The sequence below is a fragment of the Lissotriton vulgaris genome, chromosome 2_1 (genome assembly GCF_964263255.1).
Source record: "Lissotriton vulgaris chromosome 2_1, aLisVul1.2, whole genome shotgun sequence".
Taxonomy (NCBI): domain Eukaryota; kingdom Metazoa; phylum Chordata; class Amphibia; order Caudata; family Salamandridae; genus Lissotriton; species Lissotriton vulgaris.
Window position 1 is genome coordinate 135,808,922 of NC_141687.1, and position 25,859 is coordinate 135,834,780.

Here is a 25,859-nt window from a genome sequence, read left to right on the forward strand (position 1 = left end):
GAGTCGTTTTCTAGTGGAGATGGCGGGACTGGTTCCCGAAGTGGAGCAGGGGCAGAAGAAAGGCAGGAGTCGGTGGAACGATGGCACCAGGTTAAACAAACTTACTGTTTTACCTCTTGTCTTTTGTTTTTAAAGGGAAATTTGATTCAAGTGACAAATCTCTGATGATAATAATGCATCAAATATGTAATTCAAATTTGATCCTTGTGCTTACTGTATTAAAATACTGTTGTTTTGATTTTTACTCTTCAAAAGCATTATGAAAATCTGTTTAATGGCGATCATTTCTGTATTATGCAATAATGCTAGCAATTCTTCTACAATGTCAATATAATGTTGGTTACTCACATCACTAAGGCCTTCACGATAGCAACTCCCGTGAGAAATCTTCGACCCTCCACTGACACTTTCACTGTCGCTGTCTCTGCAGCTGTTCTGACCAGGCTGAAGCTGATAAAAGAAAGAAAACATTATAATCAAATGGCTAATTATAATATGCCTTCTATTTACATCCTTCCAATGATAACTTGTAGGAGCAGGTTCTACTACTTTTACATATTGCACGGTTGACTTGGGAGCAAAACATTTAATTAGCAGGAGTTCAGTCCATTATAATAGTCTCAGGGCCTCATTACGAGGCTTCAGTTATTCCCACTATTTACTTTTGGAGGTTCCAATACAGGTACTGTACTATGCATTACACGTGGGACCCTGGCACAGTTCAAACTAACATAATATAACAGATTAATTCTTAAAATGTGTCGGAGGAAACACAACCCTCTCTAATAAACAAGGTAATATTATTTCATAATGCAGTTGATAAACAGAGTTACCTCCATATATTTTGATACATAATAAAAAGATTGCAAACATGAGATAAAATATTGGAAGAGACAGAAGAATTTTATATAAAAAGAGAAACGAGATGGAGAGAAGAGAAGAGAGAAAGGAAAAGAGAAGATAGAAGAAAAGAAAATATAGTGAAAGAGTAGAAAAAAAGAGGAGAAAGAATTGATGGTAGTGGTAATAGAGGGTATCATACATTATTTGTTTTTAAAACTCTTTTTATTAACATTGCTCAAGAGATCATACAATACAATAGGCATTTCTAATGGTGCACAGTGAGGCGGACACCGTATTTCAATAACAATACATTCATGGGTGGATATAAGGATTAGAAAACCCCAAATAAGATTCAGTTTCCCATGTTCATCCCTCTGTATTTTCCCCAGTGTGCCCATATTCTTTCCCATTTCAAGACTCACACCCTACTTTTGTAGACTGTTTCTTCAGAGCGCTGACACTAATCGAGGTCCCGTTTCCACTCCTCCAGCATCGTAGGCAGAGGCGCCCCCCAACCCCCTGCCAATGTTTTGCTTTGTGATCCCTGCTGCAACAACCAATCAAATTCCCTCATACCTTGGCCAGTCAGAGTCACCTTTAATCATTAGAAGCGGCCACTTCGCATCTAATGGAACCATCACTCCCACTACCCTGGACATAGGTATCATACATTCGTAAGAAAACAATGTTTATTAAGACTTGAAGTGTAAAAAATGTAGGCAAAGCATGAACAACCTGCCAGCTATTAAGCTATTTACACAAAGGACGCTAGGGTTAAAATAGAGTGGGCCATAGTGCTAGAGTTGCATTGGGAATTAAGGTTAAAAATGTGCAAAGGATTGCGAGGCACTATAGAACAGAGAAAACGAGCAAGTAGCTTCCTGCAAATGAAAAGACTGCAGCAAAAGAGGAGAGGAGTTTTTGGGGTAAGCAGGCCTTCTTTATAGCTCAGTCTGGTGCACTTGAAAAATCAACTTCCAATTTCAATATGGGCACATCTCCAGCGTGCCAAAGGAGCACCAAAGGCAATCCAGTCTGTGCCCGGACCGTGCCCAGCGATGGCACCCCCTGGCACTCCCCCGACCACCACTAAACTATCGAAGAGCTCCTAGCCCTCAACCCTGGACACTGCAACCACTCCTCCTGCTCTGCCTCCCCACAATCGACTTAGGGACCTTTTGCCTGCCTCCACTGCCACTTCTCTTGCAACACAGGACCGCCGGCTCACACTGGATAAGTGCCTCTCCTGCACAGAAGACCACAAATCACCTGGAATAGCTCCACTGCATCCTGCTCAACATCAGTTCCCTCAGCAACATGCCACCGAAACCAAGGACTTCATCACCTCCCTCTCTCATGAGATTGCCTTCATCACCAAAACATAAATCAACCCCGCCTCAACATCACCACCGCAGCATTCAACGGCTACAAAATGGTACACAGATAACACACCAACAAGCATGGTGGGGCCATTGCCATCATCTTCCAGGATACCATCCGATGCACCATCACCACTTATGACCCCACATCTCTCATTGAATACCTAAACTTCCAACTACAGACACCAAGACACGCTAAGAGCCACCCACATCTCACAGGATCCCGACTGGCCTCCTGCAACACCATCTCGAACCTCATTGCTCCGTTAACCATTGTCTCTCACTACTACATCTTACTTGATGACCTCAACTTCCACATCAATGACCCCAATGACGCTAACTCTGCCTCCCTCCTGGAAAACCTGAACAACATCTCACTCCCTCAACACATCACCAAACCAGTGCACACAGCCAGTCACACACTCAACACCATCTCCACCTCCAGCAGAAGAATCAAATTCAGCCACATCACAGAACTCACCTGGACTGACCACACCATCATACACTTCACAATCTCCAATGTGCAAAGCTCTGCTGCCAAGCTCACAAGTCTTCCCACCGCAGCTGGGGTAAGGTAACTGAGAAACAGTGGACACAACCCTCAGTACTACCCAACCGGAAACCTCAGCAGACCTGAACCACGCCATCCAGAATTTCTCTGCTTGGTTCACCAAAGTCGCCAACTGGATTGCCACACTGAAACCAGCAAAAAATAACAAATTGCCAAAACAAGCCAGCTGGTACACCCCAGAGCTCAGAACCACCAAGAGTAACTATTTCTAGCTCGAGAAGCCCTGACACAACATAAGGAACCCTGCCGACAAAGCCGCTCACAAAGCTGCCCTCAGTAATTACCACTGTTGCCTCAAAGAAGCCAAGAAAGCAGCCATCCTAGCACAAATCAAGACGACAACCAGCCACTCAAAAGAATGCTTCAAAATAGTCACAGAATTCTCCAACACGGAAGCCACGGAGAACACCATCAATACCTCTCAAGAACTGTGTGACTCCTTACAAACTTCTTCCACAGCAATATCGCCACCATCTACAACAACTTCGACCTTCAAACCACCCCTCTTGACCACAAAAACTTTAACCACCCAGCGGACATCAGCTGAATGATCACCACCTAATCCCATTCACCACTCAGACCACCACAACCATCATGTCTTCAATACACTTTGGGGCACCCACCCACACCTGCCCCCACTGCCTATTCAACCTTGAAACCAACCCCATCAGCACGGAACTCACCAGCATTATCAACACCTCCATCTCCACAGCAGCCTTCCCAGTCAAATGAAAAGTCACGTAGGTCAGACCCCTCCTAAAGGAACCCTCTGCCAACCCCAGCGAAATAAAACATGATAATCCGATCTCCCTGCTCCCCTACCTAACCAAAGTTCTTGAGAAGGCCATCAACCTACAGACTATCAACAACCTGGAAGAGCAACACCTTCTCAGAACTTCTTAATCAGAATTCCGTACCAACCACAGAACTGAGACCATTCTGATCGCTGCCACAGATGACATCCGAACTGTGCTTGACCACGGAGACAATGTGGCACTGATCCTGCTTGACTCTCCGCAGCATTCAACACCGTCTCCCACCACACCCTCATCAACAGACTTCACTGTATAGTCGTACAGCAAAACGCCCGCAAGAATATTGCAACTTTCCTCAAAGGATGCAAGCAGAGCATCTAAATGCCTCCCTTTGCCTTCAAACCCAAGGATATCATATGCAATGTACCCCAAGGATCATCACTCAGCCCCACCATGTTCAACACCTGCATGACCCCCCCGCAGACATCGTCAGATCCAACAGCCCTTAGCATAACCTCCTACGCAGGCGACACTCAACTTATTCAACCCACTCACTGAGAACACCTCCAATGCCAAAACCAACTTTTGCGATGCCAAGACCAATGTAGCCAACAGCATGAGAGGCTACTGCCTCAAACTCAAGTCCAACAAGATGGAAGTATTGATCCTCGGAAAGAACACCTTCATTTTGGACCACAGCTGGTGGCCAGCAGAACTTTGACCAACACCCTCAATGACAGAACACGCACCAAGACTAGGCATCATCCTCAACAGCAAACCGACTATGAAACAACCAGTCAATGCTCTCACCTCCCCCTACTCCACACCCTATGCAGGGGCCACAGTATTTTCAGATGGATTCCAATCAACCCCAGAAAGACCATTGCCAGGTCCTCGCCACCAGCTACTTCGCCAATGGCAATGCTCTCTATGCCAGCATTTTCAATCAGCTCCTCAGACGACTCCAGATCTTACAGAACACCATAGCCAGAATGTTAGGCCTGGCATCCTTAGTGTGGTTCCCCCTGTCTTTATGCCTCTACCTCCTGTATTTTTCACTGTTATGCCAGACTTCATTTTTGCTGGTTTATATACTCTGGGCACTTTACCATTGCTGATCAGTGCCAAATTACAAGTGCGCCCTGTGTAAATTGTGATTCTTATTGGTCAACCATGATTGGTCTATTTGATTTACTGATACGTCCCTAGTAAAGTGCAGTATGTGTGCCCTGGACCTGTAAATCAAAGCCTACTAGTTGGCCTGCAGCACTGGTTGTGCCTCCCACATGAGTAGCCCTGTAAACTTGTCTCAGGCCTGCCAAAGCAGTGTCTGTGATGGCAGTTGTAAACTGCCATATCAACCTGGCAAGTGCATCCACTGACCAGGCCCTAACCTTCACTTTTACTGCATGTAAGGCACCCCTAAGGTAGGCCCAACATACCACTGAGGGCAGGGGGTAGTGTATGTGAAAGGTAGGACATGCACTCTTGTGTTTTACATGTCCTGATTGGGAAAGACTACCAATTTCATGTTTTACTATTGTAAGGACCAGCTCTCCCATATGATATTGGAGCTGCCTTGTAACATTTTACAAGTGTAGCTTTCAATTGGGAACACCTGGAGATTTGGAGTTTGGGCTCTCAGAGCTCAGAATTTAAAAACACATGATTTAGTAAAGGTGGCTTTGACATTGTGTGTTTCAAAATAGCACTTTTAGAAAGTGGGCATTTTCCTGTTTAACCTTTCTTGTGCCTCTGCCTGCCTGTGGAATCAACACCTGCTTTAGACTGACAGGGGCCTGTTTGTGTATTCACTCTAGATAGTGACACAACATGAGCTGAGGTGTGCCCTGCATATCCTAATGCCCCATCTGAAACCTAATGGGTCTTTCTGAGCTAGAGTAGTTGTAGGAGCTGTCACCTGCATCTGAATAGTACTGTGCCTGGCCTCTCACAATCCTGTCTCCACCCTTGGGATTATGTCTGGAGCCAAGACCAGGCAGGACAATGACTTGTTCACTAAAAAGAAAATCCTTTGAAGTATCCCTACTTCAAAGGCATAACAGGGTATACGTATTGGTGCTAAAACCACAGACTTTTAGAACACTTCTGGATCAAGAGGGCCATGCCAAGAAGAAGAGCAAAAGAGCTGCCAGGATGAATGGTACATTTTGCTGTGTGTTGCTTTGCTGGGTTGACCTGCACTTGTTATTTCTGTCCGTGGGCAGTGGAAAGGACTGGACTTTTACTTTGCTGTATCCTGCTTGGGAAGATACTCCATGGGTTATAAGTAGAGCTTGCCACCTGTTAAGTAGTCTCAAGGACACAAAGATTTTACCTGCAGAATCCTTGAACTCCACTGCTTGGAGTTCAGACCAGCCTTGTGGTGCCAAATACAGCCCTCGGCCCTTGGAGGTTGTTCCTGCTGCCAAGACCTGCTTGAAACCATTAAAATCAGCACCTGTTTTTCGGCCTCAGCACCACAGTGCGGATGAAAATTACACTGTTGCCATGTGGCCGAAGAAATTGACGCAGCCTGAGTACAGCACACCATGTCTCCAAAGTCCGAGACCCCCTTACTGACTCCGATGCAGGCCCTGCTCTTCTGGATTTCTATGCATCGCACCTGTGCGCTAAGTTTTTCCAACACATCACCTGCAGATCTGAACCATCTTGGATTTTGACGTATCGTTTCCCCCTACAGTCCGGATTCAATGCATGCTGCAGAACTGACACATCACCTCTCCATGGGCTCAGGAATCGATGCGTCACTGTGTTTTCCGATGGTTCCCTCCTGTGTAGCGGTTTTGCCTTTTGCATTTTGATGTATTTGAGTTACTGTGGTAAAATCCCTGCATCCATAGAGTTCCCTGGATATAATTTCATGAAATCTTTTAAAAGTCATATTTTGAGTTGTGTATATTGGAGGTTTGCAGTTTTGGTCTTGTTTGGTTCAGATAAAGATAATGTATTTCTCTAAACTGGTGTGGTGTCCATTTGTAGTGTTTTCACTGAGTTACTGTGGGGAAACAGCATTAACCATGCATGAGCATGAGCTACGCTCGGCTGAACCACGCAGGCGGTAGCGCGCATGTCTAAACCACGAATATGCCTTAACCATGCATATTCATGGTTAAGGCATATGGTGGTCTAATTGCTGCTGCTGATGGCTGGAAGACCAGGAAGAGGAAGGATTGGGATGATGAGGAGAGATAAGACGGGGTTTGAGGGGTTGGGGGATAGTTTGTAGGGGTTGTGGGGTCGTTTTCAGGCTTGGGGGGGGTCAGAGTAGTTTTCAGGGCTGAGGGGGCAGGAGTTTTAGGGCTCAGGGAAGGGGACAGGAACGTTTTCAGGTGGAGGGGGCAGTTGGAAGTGTTAGGGCTCAGGGCAGGGAATGGAGGTGGTGGTATATTAATTGGGTTGAGATAGTTTTAGGGGTTGGAGCATCATGGTAGTTTTCAGGGCTGGGGTGGGGGTAGGTGGGGTTTGGTTTTAGGGGGTGGGGCTTGTTTTAGGGCTCAGGGAGGGGGCAGGGGTCGGAATGGTTTTAATGTGGCTGAGGTTTAGGGCTCAGGGTAGGGGACAGGTTAGGGGCAGTTTTTAGGTCGAGGGAGCAGTTGGGCTGGGGTAGGGGGGAAGTAGGGATTTTATGTTTAACATGACTTTAGGGTTTAGGGCAGAGGGGCACGAGTGTGATGTTTACCACACATGCCCTTTTACCAACCATGCATTTACCACGAAATTGCATGGTAAAGGCATGCGTGGTAAAGGTATGCATGGTAAAGATGCGGTTAGGGTTTAGACCGCGTGGTTAAGGCATGCGTTATTAAGGCATGAGTAATTCCATCGCCCAACCGCTACTGTGTGTGTTATGTACAAATACATTGCCTCTGAGATAAGCCTAACTGCTTGTGCCAAACTACCAATAGGGTGAGCAGGGGTTATCTTGAGTGTTTAAACCCCTTATCATGACTAAAAGGAATGGTCCCTACCTGGATAAGGTGTCCGCCACTGTCAACTAGAGACCCCATTTCTAACACAGACTCATACTGGACCTCCCCAAATGGAACCCAAATCCCCCTCCAACTCAGAAACCTCCACTGGCTCCCCATCGAGAAAAGATGCCAGTTCAAGAACCTCATGCTCTACATGATCAAGGCCCAGCCCATTTCAACCAGCGACTGGGCTTCCATCACCCCTCTAGACACCTGTGCTCCTCCTCTCTTACACTTGCACGCAACCCCTGCATCCGTTCCAGCCGCAGCAGTGGTTGCGCCTTTTCCTACATCGTTTCCAAGACCTGGAACGACCTGCTGCTCCACATCTGAACAGCACCTTGCCTGATGGACTTCATGGAGAAACTCAAAACCTGGCTCTTCAGCATGGATACAGCACCCCCAGCACCCAGATACCCTAGGGGAGATAGGGCTGCACTATGTAAATGCTGATTTATTAGCAAACTAACACTGGTGCCTCTGACTAGAAGGAAAGGGCTGTATAATTGTTACTAACTTTAGAATTATGGTTGGGATTGTGGGAGTTGTGTGGTGGTGTGCGTAAACCTACAAACCAACGGTTGTGCGTATTCGTGAATATTTTGCAGGTGGTTTGTGTCCCCACTTTTAAAACACAGGAAAACCAGATCCTGACAAAACCAGGAATAGGGGAACATTCTTTGTTCGAAAGAGGAGGGACTACAGGTTTTTTCATGAATTACCGAGACAGACCTGTCTCCATGCGGAGAACTGAATTTCCTACACTGAATAAGTGCAATTCATCATTTCTGCATTTGCTCTTACCAAACACAAGAAATTCTGTAGGTGAAAATTAAATGATCTGTAGTAGAATACTTCTGAAATGCTAACAATGGAGTAGAGTTCAATAGTAACCCTGGAAGACTATATGACGAATGATACGAATATATACCATAGCATAGTACTGTGTTATAAATATTGTTTACTAAGATGTGGCCTAGTTGCTGTTAAATAAAATAGACCCAGTGAGATTATACTTTTGTGGGCAATATTTAGGACGAGACATTTGTGCCAAGTGATAATTCTGCATACACTATTTTGACATACAACCCTTTGTGAATACCATAAAAGTCATAAACCCACTCCAATCATAGACTGAAGCCTAAAAGATTTTTCAAGCAACCTTTTTGTGAATCGGACCCCTAATAAGTGATAGTGGACCTGGGCCGGTCTGTCACAAACTGACAAGGAATGGTCAGGTTTCTGTCCCAATAGTAAAAGTAGATACACTGTTTTGTCTTATATTGTGATGGGCACTGAAATATGAAAATGCCTGCCCAATTTCACAACAGTTGCGATGTTATCAGAACATATTTATCAAGTATTATTTTTGTGAATGGGTAGTTCCTTGGACACACACATCAGTAAGTGAAGTTGAAACCATTCTCTAAACTAAACTAAATGTATTTCCCGACAAAAGAGATGTTTTCCATGACTTTTTCTTATGGCATTTTTAGAAATTCACAATGAATGCAAATACTGTACAAGAATGCTAAATATTGAATACTAAACCTAATTAAACGTAGTTTTATTCTGGTTTAATTTAAACTTAGGATACTTCTGTTTTGAACAGTAAAAGTAGTTAACTGCTAGTAATTGTCTGCGAGGCACTATCCATTTTCCCACAGTGAAAGCCTGCAAATTGCCCGAAGCAGCTGAGGATCTCATAGAGGCCTGTGCTTCTAGGAAGTCCCCATAGCCCAGCATCATGCCACGTGTAAACTCTTTGGCGAGATAGCGCTTCGTCTGTGCACGCAACACATCCCGAGGTCCCTCTTTCACGATGCTTCAAGATGGAAGACATCTGGTTCTCACACCCAGGGTTCATCCCATGTGTGCTGAGATATCAAATCCACTGATCTTTTCCTCCTCACATTGGCCCATTTCAATGCACACCTCTGAGATGATTAAGTGTGAGACTTAGGGTTGCACATGTGTGATTGAGAATCAAACAATACAGATGTTCTGCTAGTGTTTGTGGAAAGTGCCCTTTTGGCTCCAGGGCATCGGCTTTCAGCCATCTTTGTGCGCCAACACGTTTGCTTTTCATATGGAAAAAATGAATTTTGAGCTCTCATAAAGCTGAGGAACTTTGCTTTGACTCAACCATTGTACAGGCGATTGTTGGAAATGCTTTCTGTTTACTTTCATTAAACTACAATTAGCTGGTATCCAATTAGGGTAGTTTTGGTTGGTTAATAATGGGTAGCTTCGTTTAAATGGACCTGTGGCCCTGCACTCTGTCCCTGGATGCACTTGTTTGCCATATGAATAGTGGCTATCAGAGTGTTGTCAATCAAAGATTCGTGATCTCTTGGTGGGGAGCCTGATGGAGAGATGCTAAGACACATCAGTGACTGCCAGTTTTGTATCCTATGTAACTTCTCTACACGATTTTGTAATGTCCTATGCAAACTATATAATAATGTACCATTATAGTCAGATAGTAGTATTCAATCATTCATTTTGCATGGGTTTCAGCAGTCTCTGACGAGCAAATGATTTAACTACACTCTGCGAGCATTGGACTTTGCCATATGAATATTCTATAGTTGATTTACAGGATGAAAGGACCATTATTCTCTCTCAAGTGAAGCAGATACCAAGGATGCAAATTTGGCGTTATTCACAGGAATTAAAAGTGCAGTGCTAAGGCAATACCTTGCCAACTGGTTGTGTACTCTATTTAACGTGATAAATAGTTCTTTTGTAATTCCAAATAGAATATACTGCAGTAAGTAGCAGTTTAGTAATTTTGCAGTGGAACGTGCTGGAAACACAAACTGAGAACAGAGAGAAAAATAGCGTACATAATCACTCATTCTATTTTTATTTCAATTGTAACTGCAAGAAATGAGTTTATTGGTGGTGAGTGGTGCAAGCCCCATTCAAACACCAAACACAATCCTTGTCTGGGTGAGTGACAAAAGCCACTAAATTAGACTGTGTTTAACAATCTGGTCGCTTGGCACTTAAGCAGTCAGGCTTAACGTAGATGCATTGTGTAAACTATTTATGCAGCACATAAACAGTAATAAAGTGAAAATTCAACACAAGAAAAATCACAAACCAAATAAAAATTAGAGCAAATTTGAATAAATAAAATGATAATGGAACAACGAAAATCCAATTAAAAGAACCAGAGAAATTCAGTTTAAATGTTTTAGTGAAAATCATGCCTAAGGCACAAAATACCACATGAGGTCAGCTGGTTTCGCTAGAATGGGGGAAACTTACAAGTTCAGGACAACCACAAGTCGGGTACAGGAACCAATTTAACCTATTGAAAAGATACCTTATAATTCTGGTATGAAGAGTTTCATTCATGTTTGGAGGAGGCCGTGAGGAAGAGGGTGAGAAACGAAGGCGGTCATCACCGAGGCATTAAGAGACAGTTAAGGCATCAAGGATGGTATTGGAGGCATCAAGGATGGTATTGCTGTAGCAAGAGGAGCCAGTCAGTCATCACAGATGGCCATTGCAGTAGCTTTGTTTTGGCAGTCTTTGTGGGCTGTTGTTGCAGTAGTGCGAAGTGCAGGTCTTGCATTGCCATTCATCTCTGGCGGTCCGGTCAGTCGGCACAAAGAGCAGGCTTCACAGAGCTTCGGTATTAGTGTTCATCGTGGGTTTCAGAGTCTTGCTACAAACGTGTCTGTTTGCAGTCACTTTACTTCAGGAGGAGTGCAGTCTGGTGCCTGCAAAGGTCCAGGACCCAGGGAGGTACCTCTTGGGGATAAGGGACGTACTCCAGTAGAGGTCAGCCGGGCTCAGTCGAGTCCAGTTGCAGCAGGTCAGCCAGTTCTTAATTTGTAAAAAAGTAAGTGTTTGGGGCCTCATTAAGAGGCCACGCAGTTTGCACCACATATTGACACTGTACTTACACAACTACTAACCATCACACTGCTACAAGTGTGACAATTCTGACTGTTTGAGGCTGCCAAAACTATAAGAATGGCTTGGGTGACAGGTATTAGTTGTTTTTAATATATTTTGAATTAACAAAGAATTGTTTTTCTGCTAATCTTTAAATTATTCAAATAGCGCCACCATGTGGCATCTGCCATAAGTGGAGGTTTCTGCAATTAAGTGCTGGTGCCAGCAGTTAAGTGCTGGTGCCGAGCACCAGTAACCACAGTCTCAAATTAAGCACTGAGATCAGCTGGGCAGTTGCAGGGAGGTCTCCAAAGCCTGTTGTATCCATGTAGTCCACACAGGAGGTTAGCCAACTAAACTTTGGAGTCACATTGGTTTCCCTTGGATGAAGGCAAGCAGATCAAGCCCCCTTCTCAGACAGCAAGGAGGTCCTTAAAGCATCAGTGCAGTCCACTGGCAGCAGGGCAGTTCTTCGGTAGCTTCCACAGGTCCAGGAGTATTCTGATGAGTGGCTCTGGAGGTCCAATATTCATACCTGGTGCCAGTTTTTATGTAGGGGATTGCCTGTCCTACCACTGCACCTGGTACTGGAAAGTTCTTCCCCTTGCCCTGTCAATGAACCAAACTTTTTGGTGGTGACAAAAGGCAGGGTTGGCCTAGTGCCAGCTTCATTTGTGTGTATAAGAGGCAAAGTCCTTTGAAGTGGAAGTGGGATTGGGTACAGTCCCTCCCCAGTCATTCTGCTAGGTTGGCCCTGCCTGTCCACACCTAAGCCCCTTTTTTGCTTACTGTCTGTAAGCAATACACAAATCCTGAATTCACAGCCATTCAGTCAAGTAACACGGGACACTGGCAGAAGTAACAAATGGTGTGCCAAGAAAATGCCAACTTTTTAAAAATGGCATTTCAACTTTACGATTAAAGAGTATTTCAAATTACAATTCATTTTAGTGTAAAAAGCATATGGCTATTTGTTCCAAATTCAAATGTATCACTTATTGAATGTAATAAAGTAACCCAGTGCTAGTCTAACAGAGGGATTACAACAGTGAAAAATGACTTCAGGAGTTTTTCGCTGCCAGGACATAAAAAACATATTGTTAGAAATGGAGGTCTCTAGTTGACAGAGGTAGGTACTTTGTCGAAATAGGGTCCCTTGCTTCTAGCCAGGGTAAGGGGGATATACAATTTAGATAAACCCCGCTCAACCCTTGGGTAGCTTGGCACTAGCAGACAGACTTATCCCAAAGGCAATGGGTAAAGTATTTCTACTCAAAACATACGGTAATACAGTGATAACACTACGAATGGACACCACACCTATTTAGAAAAATAAAGTATCTTTATCTAAACTCAGCAAGACTAAAACAACAAAAATCCAACATACATGTAATAAGAATATGACGTAAAGCAGGTAAAAAAGGTTTCAAACAACTTAGACCATAGAAAACTATGGATGCATGATTTCTCTCAAAGTACCTGCAGGTGCAACGAAATTCACAAGGCCAAACAGCCGCAGAGATGGGAAGCATTGAAAAGCAAAGAGATGCGTTGATTTCCTGAGACCATGGGGAGGCGATGTGACAGTTCTGCTGCACGCAGGAGAAGTGATGCATCGCATCAGGTCTGTAGTGGGAAGTGATGCATTGATTCTGAGACGGTTCTGGTCCTTGGGTGATGCTTCGGGAAAACTTGCTGCACAGGTACGATGCGTGGAAATCCAGGATGCGTTGGCAATCGATGTGGCAGCGTGGAGCAGTGATGTGTCGGTTTCTTCAGCCGCTATCCCCCAATGCGTTGGTTCTTGCAGTGGCGAAAGGTGCTGCGCCAGTTCCGGCAGTGGTGCAGCGATGTGAAGAGTTTCTTATTGCACAGCGGGGCTGCGTCGGAAAAACAGCCACAACAAGAGCGATTCGTCGATTTTCTTGGAGCTGCATTGCTTTTCTAGCTCCCAACAGCAGAAACACCCTCCAGTGGCCCAACGCAGGCACCTCTTGGCAGGTCAGAATTCCCAGGAAGGAAGTTCAGGTGAGCTGGAGGGGGGTCTTTTTTGTCCCTGAGACTTCAGAACAGGTGAAAGCCTACTTAAGACCTTGGAGATCTTCATCAAGCAGGGGGATACAGCAGACAGCAATGTCCTTCTCCTTTCCTTGGCAGAAACTGCTACTGCAGGCCAACCCCAGACAGCACACAACAAAGGGTCAGTACTTCTCAGTTTCTCCACCTCTTGATTCCATAAGTAGTCTAAAGTTCAGAGGTTTTAGGTCTAATGCTTATAACTCAAAATGTCTTTGTTCTCTTTGTGTAAGGGCCTCTGAGCCCAGTCCAAAGCAGGTCTGTCCTCACTGGTGCAGCATGGCAGCAGGGGGTGGAGACAGCATTGTGTAAGGGAGACAGGCCTCTCAGGTGCAAGGAAATCTCCCACTACTCTAAATTTAGCCAGGGTCAGTTCAGCTCAGCTCTGAGTCATCCAGGAAGGGCTAGGCACACCTCAACCAATGGGATACATCAATTCTTGCTACCTGCCTAACTGGTTCTATATGGATGGAGTAAAATAACTAAAGCTTTATCTAGACATCACATCTAATGATTGTGGGATTGAAGATGCTGAAGAGGCTTCGGCTGGTCTTGTGGAACACCCTCTAATCTACAGAGCTGGGGTGCTATTTACAGAAGCCTCCTCAAGCAGGTGCATGATGCTGGCAGTCAATACACAGTGAGCTTTCAGACCCAACTTATATCATTGCTGGGTTAAATTACTTGTCTGTATTAAGACAAAGCTGGTTGCTATAATGTAAATCTTCATGATCCAAGAAACTGTGTGTGATTATGCTGTTGCCCTTTCTTGTGAGCCCTCTGCTCTTTAGGACTGCAGTGAGGCCCTCTTTTAGAGCATGGATGGTGAAGTTCCCCTAATGTCTGGAGAAAACACAGAGCAAGGACTAGAACCCACAGGCTGAATTGCTTCCACAATAGGAGTAATACGGCTGTTGGATTCTACTTCGTATTTAGAGTTTCCTACAGAAAATATGGATTTCTGGTCCCTTCAAATTTAAAGAAGGACATAAGTGTCATCTTGCTAGCCAGAGGTGGAAGACACAGTGAGTCCTTCCTTTGACTTTAATTGTGTGTGTCCTTGAGCAGTTTGACAGGCCACTCTATACTACACCAACGAGGAGAAATAAAATCACGTTTACTCACACCAATCCAAATGTGGAACGGTGATCTGCATCCCCCCTAAACTAAATCAGTAGAGAAATCCAAATCCACTAGGTTGCCAACATCGGGGTGTGAAATGGATGCTCCTGCTTGGCCACTAGTGATGCTGTAAACTACTCCTGGGAAGGAAACAAAGTATTTTGCACCGGAATCTGCAGCACCACAATCCTACACCACTGGGAATAGAACAAAAAAGGCCTACTGGCTTGAGTGGTGAATCCAGTTCCTTTTTTTCTTCTTTCTTAACTCCCACCAACGTCCACCCTGATTAGCCCATTGCATACCTTTTCTTCCCTTTAGTCATTTCTGAATAGAACTGCGTCTGCGGCTACTCCAATCACAGCCACAAATTCTCCTTCTTCACTCATACGTCTACCCACCCAATGCTCATTAGCCACCCACTCTAATCACTTCACCCATGCCTATTAGACTGTGTAGTGTTTTATTTCTTTTCTCCTTCAGACACCAACAAAATGTGAATTTCAACATGGTAACGGCTATGAAATATATTTTAGTATACCATATCTCCGTTTGTTGTCATCACAAACGTGTACAGCCCTACAACACACCCTTGTGCCAGACAAGTTCATAGTTCAGAATAGCATGTGTATCAATGATGTTCAAGTTAGCAATATCTGTTAGTTTATTGAGCAAAATACAGAAAACAAAGGGGCATATTACCAACAACTAGCGATATTTATCGGTATGTTGGCTTAGCGGCAATATTTTTATCGCCGAGCTGCGGTGATTTTTATCGCTTAGGAACCTTGCTATTATCAAGGTTGATCTCCTAAGCGATAAAAATCGGCAGAAATGCATGAATATCACTGAAAAGTCAGCGATATTCATGCATTACCGAGCTAATGCTCTTAGCCATGTTATCCACCTACCATTGGATAACATGGCTAAGAACTGCTCAGGGCAGGTGTTAGCTTTTGGAGATATTCGCACTTAGTGCAAATATCTCCAAAAGTTGGTAATAGGAGATAGCGATGTTAGCGACTGTTTCCAGTCGCTAACATCTTGGCACGCCCACTTTGCATGTCATTAGTGATAAATATCACTGACATGCAAAGTGGGGACCAAGATGGTCGCTATCTCCTACTAGCTGTCGCTAACTGGTGTTAGCGACAGCTAGGTATAGGGAGATAATTTTATCTCCGCTTTCTTGGCTTTTAAAGCCAAAAAAGCGGAGATAAACCCCCTTGATAATATGCCCCAAAATTACTTGAATTTTCCAAAGTAGCAATTAATGAAAATATTCGACTTTTCACCTGGAATTATTTGTTTTCCATACAATTCTCTTTATTTCCCTCGCTAATCCAGTCACACAAGTTTTAATTTCCGATATTCATTCAGTACTTAGCCACGCACAATAAATTGCAGTCTGTTGAATCATATTTAGGAACATGCAGGGTCCTATTCAAAAACCATCTAAAGCGAAAGCAAAGGGTTGGCCATTTGTTCTCGCAGGCTACTCCTACGTTTGGATATGTCAGGAATTCACAAAAAGATTCCAGGTGCACTCCTTTGACTGCGAGACTGCTGCTGATTCCCACAAGCGTTGGCATGCATAGATTTTTCTGCACACGCAGGTTTAACACTTGTAGAATTCCACATGCAAAAATTGACACAAAAGTGCTATTGCACATGAATTGTTCTTAATAAAGCCTTTCTCTCCTTGTTAAGGAACCCCATCACCTGCAGCGCTATTCATTTTGGGAATTTCCTCTTCATGTTTGGAAAACAATTTTATCTCTGGCTTTGGCGGGTTCGTAGTGGAAAAGTACCTGGAAGTTCTAGATGAAGACTTAGCTAAAATTATGAGGACATTCACCAACTTTAGGTGATAATGAACATGAAAATACTCTTAAGGAACCGTGAGCACTGTATGTTTTCATACAGAAATACCACCATAATGTGGTGACATTTCTGTGTGAGCAAATACATTTTTGATAACATAACATTCCTCCCAGCCAAATGATTCTTTTTCGATACACCTATCTCATACCTATTTGTGTACAAATATTCGAGTTTTTTTTCATGCAAAATGTTTATAAAAATCCAATTAAATGTATACGATTTTATTTAATGGTTTCATAAAAAATGGTACCCTGGATAACTCATTTTCCTCGGGACAACCCATTAAATATTCTGCATTAAATGGACACAGTGTTCTTATCGGTACGCGCAAACCGCTCTGTTTAAGTGTGCATTACTAATTAACCATCCGTAATTCATCATCTATAATTCAAGGACATGCTGACCAGGATCCAGGGTCCTGTCATGACCCAGGGTTTCAGATTTAACAACCTGCAGAAAAATAGGTCAACTTTCACTGACTCAGTGCTGGCCTTAGGCAATGTGGAAACTGATATAGTCGAGGCTGACTGAAGGCGTGCTGCATCTTGTGATGATGACAGATCTGGAATCAGGATACAGAAGTAGACATACTTGTGTACTTATGGAGGTGCTGAGAAGTTTGAGAAGTCCTTGGTGGACCCTTCCCACTGTGCAGGAAAGGATCATGTTGCTTGTTTGTGAGCAGAGTGTTTTCCAACAATATGCTATGTGGGCATGTATTCAGAATACTTAAAGAGTAGTGCTAGATGCATGTTGTAGTACAAAAACACATTTTAAGAATGCATTTCTGCACCCAAAGCCAATAGGTCTGGCCTGGTCAAGCTGGTGCAATATTATTTTTTTGCAAGCATGTGTCACAAAAACAAAACAAAGAAAGACAATGTGTTCGTGCTATGCTAACAATAACTATTTATTTGAAAAAAATACATTTAATATAATTTAAAAGAATATTACATGTAGTTATACAATTTATTTTAGTTGTAATGCACAACACGGGAAAACTGATTCTTATTGGCACAAAGAAAAGTTACTACTGACTTTTAGTTACTCTAACCTGAAGACACACTCTAGATGACTAACATTTTTTTGAAAAGCATTAACAATCGACATAAAAAAGTTAAGTATTTTCCTCAGCCCTAGAAATTAAGTGTAATACTTTTTTTTAGGTAAATACACACATGTGATTATGGTAAGTGCCATCACTCACATTGAAAGAGTGATACTGGTTGAAGCAGGCTGACCCACTGTCCCATGCTGTATGCTATTGTGGGCATAAGTAAAATAGGAATGAGAGTTCAGCAGCCCAGCAGATGAAGGGGGACGATCCAAAGCCCCTCCATTTATGTATATCAGTATGTACTTTTACTTGAAGTTTTTTAGTTTAAAGCTGCCTCTAAACCAGACTCAAACTCTTTTATGCATGAGGTATTTTGGAGTAAAGGTGTGTCTGCACACAAATGCATATGTATGGAAACTTGTGTGCATGTGTGGTGGCGTACAAAGAATAATATCAAATCCTCTATCTCATCCACCAACATATTAACAGAATTTTCATTTTTGGTACCTCAACATCATCTACCCTAGACTGTTGAGACCACTCATACTACCAACATCGTGTCAGCAGTAGCTCAGTGTATTAAATGCTCACCATTGTCATAAAATAAAAAAGATTCTGGTGGACATAAATGCTTTTACTAATGCGGATTTGTCAGCCAGGCGTTCTGAGGAGGTCTGAGCAATCTACAGTTGTAAATCCTGCTCAAGGGTTGGGAAACGGGCATGCTAAGGAGTGGTTGGCATTGGAAGTTTGAGAACTACCACAAAGGCATACTTGTGTGCACTCCTATACTTCTTAATGACCCCTTTCCATCCTGGAAATGATTTGAGAGTTACTCCAACAAAGGCTTCGATTAACTCCTCCCAGGGTGGTCAAGTGAATGGACCAAACTGTCTACACAGGGAAATGATTGGTGGAAGCAGGAGAAAAGTGTACTTTGTCCTAGAGTCTCTGTTTTCCTTTGAGGATTTTTATGCTACATAGAACTCAAGCAGCAGAAACAGGAGCACACAGGAATAACCCAGTCACATGAACATTTGCACACACCGCTGGAAATGGTGGTGAGAACCAAAAAAGGTAAAAGTTGTCACTCACACCGCCAAACTTGAATAGGACTTGTGACTTTGGTGACCTCATATGTGAGCTCATACGCAGCACGTTGAGGGTGTTGTGCTTTCAAGAGTCATGATAACTAGGGAATGCCCATGTTTTTTACATTTAGATTATTACCATAATGCCCCTTCAACTGAAGATTTATAGGGGAATTGTTATGCTTTTTGGATTGTCCTGGTTAGGTTTGTTATTAGTAAGACACAATGTCTCATAACAGAGGTTTTGTCACTGGAGTATTGTGTTTTGCTATGATACACCTGAGCAAATTACTAAAATGTATTCGACCTTTTCACTCAGTACATTTGCATGTATTCATTAGGCACTGGGCATGAGTCCAGTATCCTTGCCCTAGAGCCCACGAGGCATTCCTCATGTTCCCGAACCAAATGCAATTGTCATGATCTCACAGCCCTGGGCATAAAATTCAACTTGCGAAGTTTGCAGTGTTTTTCCTACACCACGCTACGCCTAGTGCATAGAGTTATGTGGAGTTTTTTCTTCGCTTGCTCTCGCCAACGTTGAGATGGCGATCGCGAGCAAGGAAATTCTTACTCCAGACCACCTCCAGGCAAGATTTCTCAATGCGCAAGGTCACAGATGGCTGCTACCACTCGCGTTGAAAAACCTTCTGTTCGTGTTGAGGAAGCTGCTGCTTGAGTAAAAAATCTATGCAGGTGGCAGAAAGAAGCAGGCCCCTCTTGTGCTGCACATAGTGCTGTTCTCCCTGATTTTCCAGTGTGGGAAAAATACCTTGTGGTGAAAATCAGCGCATACGGCAGGGCCCAACACACTCTGACACTTGTGGAACACCGTGTAATGTGGCAGAGTTTTTGGGTCTACGCGGAACTCCACAAACTCTGCCCAGACCTTACCCACATTCTGAAAGTGACATTACATATGATGATAGCAGTACAACTGGCTATGTATAGTTGATGAAGCTATACTCACAACTGATCTTATTTATTGGTATAGATTTAGTGAGGTCACAAACACTGTGTTTGGTGTGTGAGGTATGGTTTGCATGGCTGATGTACACATTTAAATAGACTAAAGGGATTTTTCAGTTTTTATTCATAACTACAGTAGTAGTGAAATTCAAAGTTTGTAAAGCTTTTTTTTTAAATAAATGTTAATATGTAAACAGTAAAGATAGGAAGTATAACTTCACTTTAAGTGTGGTTTTTGTGAATGTTTGATTAAATACTGTATACACCTTTTATGTGCTCACACAGCTGTGCACAAAATTTGACTAGGTGCTGCACCCAAACCCAATGCAAGTCTGACTCCTATGGCGACGCAACCCCACATGCACCCAATCCCAGATGTCCAGAGTCTCTGGATACGCACAGTGGGGGTTATTGCATTGGCCTGAACAAAGACCAGGTCTTCCAAGAAATCGCGAACTAAACCCACAGCCCTTCACCCAACCCTCAGCTGTGAGCAGCAGGAATTAGCCGCAGGGCCTGGTCTGTACCATTCCCAATCTTCTGTGGCTATAAGGCCTGGAGTTCATGAATCCCACCGAATTGGCTTTCCTAGTTTTTGTGGTGGGGTTCTTAGGTATGCTCTCCCCACCCAATTATAAATTGATGTATTCAAGATACAGGAGGAAGCCTTGCATGTAATGGCAACCATAACCAACAATTTCTTTCTACATTAAGCCAATCAGAGAGCTATAGTTAGCGAACGTAGGATTTGAAAACCCACACTGGATGACGAAAGAAAATGCTCCCTCAAACATCTGGGGTTTTCTTTTTTTAAATGTGCTCAAGGGCAATTCACAAACTCAGTTTTAGGTTCATGTTTGTTTTGAGGAGTTGCTGGAGGTGCTAGACTTATCCTGTGCACTAGCTATTGACTGGATAATTCCCTCCATGCAATCCTGGCAACATTCCCCAAAGATAATTCACTTTGATTTGTATACATTTTTCTCCATTTACTGTAAACCATCCCAGAATTCCTCATTCAAAATGTCCCTTAACATAGGTCATGTTGAGCTCCCATCATGCTGCATGGCTGAGACTGCTTCCGGATTGGTATGGAGGCACGGAAGAAGGTACGGCAGGATGCTGAGAGCTCACCTGAGGGAGAAGGATCCCTATGTTGGGTCCAGGTTGCAGTCTAAGAAGCTGATATTTATTTCCTTCCCAGCGACCGTGAGAGAGTTGGATGAGCAGAGGTGAGGCCTGTAGTGCAATGCAGGAGCACAGGAGGGAATGTCCCCTATGCCCCTGGGGGTCATACATGGATTCCACAATACAAATAATGCATTAGGGGTACATCTTCCATGCAACTCTGCTGGTGACCGCCACATCAAGCACAGTGAAATTGAGGGAGCAATGCCATATTGAGGTCTGAGTGCTTTGCAACCACTGGCTATGGGGGGGGGGTGGATTAAGGCTATTAAAGTGGCGACCAGTCAGCTGTTGCTGTGAATTATCTTGAGGACCTGGAAAGAAGGACGACAGAAGGAGTTGAACAACTTTAAGCTAAGCATTCAGCAGAACATTAAAGGTCAGAGGAGGTTACTCTCAAAGTAACTGATGTGGCTTGCAGCCATACCAATTCTCCTTGCATGCTCCCTCACTCATGCATAAAGATCTACAACAGCAACATTCATCCATATGCTAAGAGAATTAATTTAAGGGGAAAGTTAAGGACAGTCCAACTCCACTGTGTATTATTTACCAACTCAGCTCAAAAAGTCAAATGTAGGGACATCACTATGTGAGGTTTGACCAAATAATAGGCTCCCTGTTAAGTAAAAGTGCTCAAAACACCACTTACTCTCAATGACATTAATTGCACCAGCCACAAAGGCGTCTCCACAACTCGGGCAGCTGACTGTCTTTGCAGGACAGAAGCCTCCTTTGGGGAGAGATGAATCTGCAAGTGATAAAGACGATCAGCCTAGTGCACATCAGTCAGTGGGGCCAACAGGCTCAGGTTTAGCCACAATGGGGTAATCCCAGACCTCACTGTAGGTGCAAGCTCAAAACAGAGGGATAAAATTACTTCACAGCCAGCAATACAAGGTAATCACCCTAGTTATCTTGCCCACCAACAGCAGGTCCAGTGTGTGATTCTAGCAATACGACTGGCCTAAACTTTTAGAAACGTTAGAAGTGAACTTAACTGTTGGTTAGAAGCAGTGATTGGGATTAGAACCTACCAACCCACAGGAAAGAATACTACCCATTCTTGTATGTTGAATTTATATCATGTGGTCATATTGTATAACTTCTTATATAAAGTTTATACTCATTTTATAAAAACTTGTGTGGATTCTATTTGTAGTGACATAATTGGATTACTGTGAGCGTGGTTGCACATACTGTATACTCATGCCTTAGAGATAAGTGCTATCTCAAGTACCTAGGACGGGCAGGGTGCTGGGGGTACGTATCCGAGATGGAGGGACAGGGTATGGGTAGGGTGGTGCACTTTGGCAAAGAAAAGAAGGCACCAGCTTAGAAAGACATTTGGGGAAAATAGCACAAATGAAAATTAGTGTCTTGTTAATAACATCTCGACATTCTGGAGGTTGTGTCTAAGTTGATAGAGTAGCAACCCATTGCTTCGAAGTCCAAACACAGTTATGGTGCTGCCACAACAGTGGCTATAGAGTATCTTTAAAGCATCAGAAGTGGAACTATGACCCTTAACCTATAAAAGTAGTTTCATGCAATCCTAATGGCCTTAACAATATGATCAGGTATAGATAAATACTATTAAGCAAAAGAATACAAAGTTCCCCAGGGACAGTTAAAGAAGTATGTGTTTAAATAAGGAGATAGAGCGAAAGCAGGGAACGGGGTGTTCCCTTGTTGGAACTAGAAGACCTCACACACCCAGAAACCTAGGTGTCATGCTTCATCATTGGTCTCCTGCTTCTCGTCAGACTGGCGCTGCAATGTCTGACGGGCGCCGTAGGCGCTCTTTGTTGGAGATCTTTTGTTCCAGCCAATGGTTTGAGTGCGTGTAAGGGGTCTGGTGAAAGTGTAGTCGTGAGGGAATAGTGAGATTAAAAGAAGGTGAGCCAGTCCACAAGGGACTTTATTCACGTGGCTGACTCCCTTAGTAAAATGGTGGGAGGGGAGAAAGGAACTGTGTGGTGTACAGTGGGCTAACTCAACCCTCTACATAGGTCGACATGTTTCTTGCCTAACTGGCAATTCTTCAGGACCTCGGGTGCTAGGTACTACACAGTGAAAAATTATATAAACAGTAAAATAAAGGAGATAGATACAACCTCACTGGGTCAATCAGGGAGCAGGCCAAATGGTCCTGCTCTAGAGAGGAGACCTAAAAGAAATGTGTAGAAGTAAGCCAGGTGCGTTGATAATGGCATTATCTCAACAGTACTAGGTCACCACAGTACTCCATAAAACACACATACACATTACATTTGGATAAGAATATGTCCGGATTACACATGGTGGGCGATTAAAAGTAGTACGACCATTCCTAAAGTTTAGGTAGTGTAATACTGGATCAAAACATATTTATCATTTCACTTGATTAGAAGAAGAGGTTATCACAAAACAACAGATGATTGGACTAGCGCTTACCCTAAGAGTAACCCTAAAGGGCCCCGCAGTCTGTTCCTGTGGGGCTGCTCGTAAAGGTAAGGTACCTGTAAGAGAGGAACAGATACAGGCACCCAGATGGTGTACTGAGTATATAGGGTAGCATGAAAGCGGAAAAAAAAGAAGAAGAAGAGGCCATGGTTTTATGTGGACCCAAGGCGAGACTATGAGGGAAGGAATCTCTGCATGATTGGACCAGGGCGGCTCATTGTTGTTCCCGCCTCTGCTCTGTTCTTCACAATTAATATTTATTTTCTCTTTATCAAATTTGTTTCTGCTATGAAATATTAACAATTTATCTCTTTTGCTACCTGGTTTCATTTTTCTCATTGTATTTTATTAGAATATATTTTATTTTGTTTTTAGGATAACTAGTGTAATTGATTAACATTATCAACCCTTGGAATCACAAGAAATATAATAAAAGAGCAATCAGTTACTGCGATATCTGGTCCCAACCTCTCCTTTGGTCCTTTTCCGCCCTTCATGTGGTCCATACAATTTAATGGTTGCTGTGACTTATTTAAATGTATTCCACTCCAACATTGACTCTGTCCTCAGGCCGAGTTTTCTCATCCGCACTTAGCTTAAATGGGCAGGTGGTTCTCTATATCGACCTTTGGTTACATTCTAGTATTTCATTTTCACTAGTCCCCAGAGGTCCATTTACCCCATAATCTTTCAAATTTATAGGGGCAGCCCCTCTCCTTGTATATTATATTTTTCCTCATTCTACCTATGTCCCTGGCCATTTCCCAGTGTTGAAATTTTGGGCTGGTCACACATTTCCTGGCTATTTCCCTTTTACCTAGGAGGACCCAAAAGTGAGAGGTAACCTTTTGTAGGATGCGGCCTCAGATTCCCGCCATATTCTCAGTATAGTCGATAGGGCGTAGTCCCTGCATTGCTTCTTCCAGTTTATTTGTTACTCTTTTCCAGGATAAGTGGTGTTTAGAGCATTCCCAGAGAGTAAGTATAAAGGTTCTGTTTTGTCCACATGGTTTCAGGCATTTGTCATCCCTGGTTCTGCCCAATCTGTGTAATAATGTTATGGTGTAGTCAATTCTATATTGTATTGTAAGCTAGAAGAGACGGAATGTTGCTCTTATGACTACTTATGAAGGGCGCTGAAAGAAGTTCCACAAGTAGTCATTGTCCATTCGCCTCTATGCCCTTACCAATCAAGCCCGTAGTCGCTCTAGGTCACCTTGCATGTTTTTTTATTAGTGTGTCTTATGTAAGTGGGATTGCTTTTTTCTGTCCTATAGCCATCCACTAGTCTCCACTCTAGCGGGGATTCCTCCTGAGATTCCTTGTCTTGCGAAATTGTCACCTGTAATGCATTGTACAGTTGTAGGTACTTGAAGGTTTGCATTGGCGCCATTTATATATCCTCCGTAAAATGTGTCTTTGATTGGAAGCCTGGTAGCTCAATTATTGCACCCAGCCTCGATCTCAGCCACAGTGGGGTTCTGGGAGTCAGACAGCTTTCTCATCCCATTTCTCATGTGCGTTTCTGCCATGTGGCTAGTTCAGTTGCCAGAGGGTCATCAGTACTTAGTTTCCCTCCATATAGTGTGTGTGGGTACCCCTTTTGGCCTACGAGGATCCAGAATGTGTTTAATTTTAATGTAATTAAAGCATGGCGAGGAAGTAGTAAGTTTATTCTTTCACACTGAATTGTTGTGTTCTTAGTTTGTTTTACCCACTACCAGCCTGCACTTTTCCTAGGTTTTGCCTTATCATTCATGCAAAGCCTCCAAAAGTGAGAATTGTTTACATTCATTGAAACCTACTTATTTATGTGGCATGACAAACCAGTTGGTTCCTAACATCTTTAGAATAATTAAGAAATCTTGGACCTTTGCAGACATCATTTATCTATACACACTAAGACAGCTTGCCAGCTCAGTGGCATACTTTACAAGAGAGCTCGATTCATTTAATATTTTCAGTACAACTAGTTCATTAAATGATTCTGATTCATTGTATGCATACCAATCTCATGTGGAAAGCTCATAAAACTAGCCTGGATCCACCATCGAGGACCCATCATAGGATACAACTATTTTTCATACAAAAAGGCATGTTCGTAAGGGTGATGAATTTTGCAAGGCTGATGTCTATACTCATTATCTTACTTCATACGATATTCTACCAACCTCAACAGAATGGTATGATACAACAGGGACATTCTATCAACCTCAATGGTACGCTGTCATAAAACAGGGATAATTGTACTAACCTCAACAGAACGCTATCATATAATAGGGATATTCTACCAACCTCAACAGAACGCTACCATACCACAGGGATTTTCTACCAACCTCAACAGAACGTTATCATATAATAGGGATATTCTACCAACCTCAACAGAACGCTATCATATAATAGGGATATTCTACCAACCTCAACAGAATGCTATCATACAAAAGTGACCTGAATGCTTTGTAATTTAGCATTTTTATCTCCTCTTAATAAGTATTCTATTGTGATAGCCTTCCTAGGATTTCAGACATTGATGTGGTTGCTAGTTACAGTGATGCAGACATCTTCTTTATTC

The 25,859-nt window shown here is 43.2% G+C and overlaps 1 long non-coding RNA gene across 1 annotated transcript in view; it reads right to left on the reverse strand.

Annotated features, from left to right (window-relative positions):
• LOC147729699 (uncharacterized) overlaps positions 1-25,859 on the reverse strand; it is a 542,264-nt gene that overhangs the window by 30,008 nt on the left and 486,397 nt on the right. The window contains exon 2 of the long non-coding RNA XR_015308300.1: positions 349-450. This is a non-coding gene — a long non-coding RNA (uncharacterized LOC147729699). The remainder of the gene's footprint in view (positions 1-348; positions 451-25,859) is intronic.